The following is a 2,500-nucleotide window of genomic DNA, read 5'->3' on the forward strand; positions in this document are numbered from 1 at the left end:
CAGCGTGGATTTAGAAGTAAGCTATCCTCTGAACCAGCCTTATTAAAAATCGTAAACAATATTTATAATAACATAGACAAGAATCAAATAAATCTACTACACTGTGTGATCTGCCAAAAGCATTAAAGAGTGTCAGCCATGAAATCCTGCTTAACAAAATGAAAAATTATGGAATTGACAACTATAGCGCAGTCAAAATTCGTAATAATATGTAAGGTAAGAATTCATTCTCTTTCGGTGTCCCACAAGGCTCCATATTAGGCCCGATTTTGTTCACTATATTCATAAACGATCTATCAACCATTGCAAACAACTGTCTCCTTGTCCAACATGCCGATGGCGCTCAGTTTCTTCACGCTGCCCCTGTAAGCAATTTATATGAAATGATAAGAAATACTCAACACTCTTACAAAAGCAAAAATGTATTTTGACAACAACGGCCTCAAATTAAACCCTTTTAAAACTCAATGCATCTGTACAGGCAGTCGGCAAAACATGGCCATAATCCCCATAAGCACAATCAGAAAATCTGAAGGCTATCATATTAAACCAAGCATTTCCGTGAAAAATCTAGGAGTACACATAGACAGATACATGACTTTTAAACCACACATAGACAACACTTACAAAAAAGTAATACCCAAATCACATAAAAAAACAAAATCCCCACTGAGAATTATTGCACTCAGCATTCTAAACTACTGTTCCGACATAGGGGGTTCCCCCAAAAAAAATTTCTGAAAACACAAAAACCAAAACTTTCCCAAAGGGCAACACTAAAAAAAAGGTAAAACCTCCTTTTAAAAAAAAAAAATAAAATATTTTAAAATTCACCAAAAAACTAAATTGTACTATTCCAAAAAAATTCAAAGGGGGCAACCTCAAAATTGCCAAAAAATTGGCATAAAAACAGGATCAAACCCCAAAATTAATTTAGTTTTATTAAAATTTTATTTCACCCTCAATGATTTATATTTTCTAATTCTGATTATATCTTTGTAACCCATAAAAAAGGAAAACCAGAATAAGAAATAAAGGTTTTATTAAACTTTTACCTGATTTTCTTCTTTCTCTTTTCCTTTTCTTTCTTCCTCTTTTCCCTTTTTTTCTTTTCTTCTCCCCCCTCTCTCCTCTCTCTCTCTTTTCCTCCCTTTCCCTCTCCCCCCGGGTCCCCCCCCCTCTTTCTTTTCCCATTTTTTTTTTCTTTTCTCTCTTTTTCTACTGTCTTAATTTCCCCAAATTGAAACAACCAAGCCACCTCTAAAAGTTTTATTTACTAAGGTTTTTTTTTTTTCCAAAATTTTTTGGGCCTAATGCAATTTGGGAATAAAAAAAAATTTTTCATACTTAAAGTTATATCAATAGAGAATTTAGTAATGTATTTTTTCAAAAGAATTTCTATTGGCATACTATGAAATGATTTAAAAGAGAATAATAAGAGAAAAGAGAAAAAGAGAGGGAAAAAAGAAAAAAAAAGGGAAAGAAAAAAAGGGAGAGACGGGGAAAGAGAGAGAGAGAGAAGGGGGGGGGAAAAGGAAGAGAGAGAGAAAGAGAAAGAGAGAGAGAGAGAGAAGAGAAGAGAAGAGGAGGAGAGAGAGAGGAGGGAGGAGGGGGGAGAAAGAGAGAAAAGGGGGGAAGAGAGGAGAGGGGGGAAAAAGTGAGGAGGAGTAGGAGAAAAGGAGAGAGAGAGAGAGGGAGAAAAAGGGGGAGGGGAGAAAGAAGAGAGAGAAGAGAGAGGAGAGAGAGGGAGGAGAGAGAGGGGGGGAGGAGAGGGGAAAGAGAGAGGGAAAAAGGGAGAGAGAGAGAGAGAGAGTATAATAAAACTTTGGGGAAAGTGAAAAGGACATAAGAAAAAAACAAAATAGTGGGAATCATTATTGATTTTTTTTTTCTGTTCACTCTTCTCTATGTCGAGTAAAATGCTGGAATGAGAAACGAAAACCTTAAATTCCAAAAGAAGAGAAAACATGGCCTTGATTGATTTTATCATGGATCATCATTTTCACTATTTTATCTTATATCTATTCATTCATTCATCTATTATGTCATTACTACTTCTCCCAAGTTCCATCTGTGACATTTCTTTAAAAAAATAAAATATAATCTTCCATTACTGAAACATAGGAAACAGGATGGGTACCAATACTGGGATTTGCGTATGAAAACGAGTAAATATCTATTTTCATTCCAAGGCAGGGTTTGTAACAGATAACCTCAACTTACGCGACCCTTGCACGTGTGTCAATAAATACATATTTTCCTTATCTAGTTCTGATGTTCACTCACGGCCAGAGCATTCTTGAAATTAATGTAAGCAAATGTGGTCAATCGAATCACATCAGTAATTAGAGGACACAGCACGCATGAATGGGTGGCTGTTAGTTGCCAGTTAGTGCCAGTTAGTTGCTAAGTGAAGTGGTGGCTTGTTATGTGCGGACGATCTGACCTTCCTGGACACACAACACACCACACACACACACACACACCAACCACACCACAC

The sequence above is a fragment of the Penaeus monodon genome, chromosome 18 (assembly GCF_015228065.2).
Source record: "Penaeus monodon isolate SGIC_2016 chromosome 18, NSTDA_Pmon_1, whole genome shotgun sequence".
In the NCBI taxonomy this organism is placed as follows: domain Eukaryota; kingdom Metazoa; phylum Arthropoda; class Malacostraca; order Decapoda; family Penaeidae; genus Penaeus; species Penaeus monodon.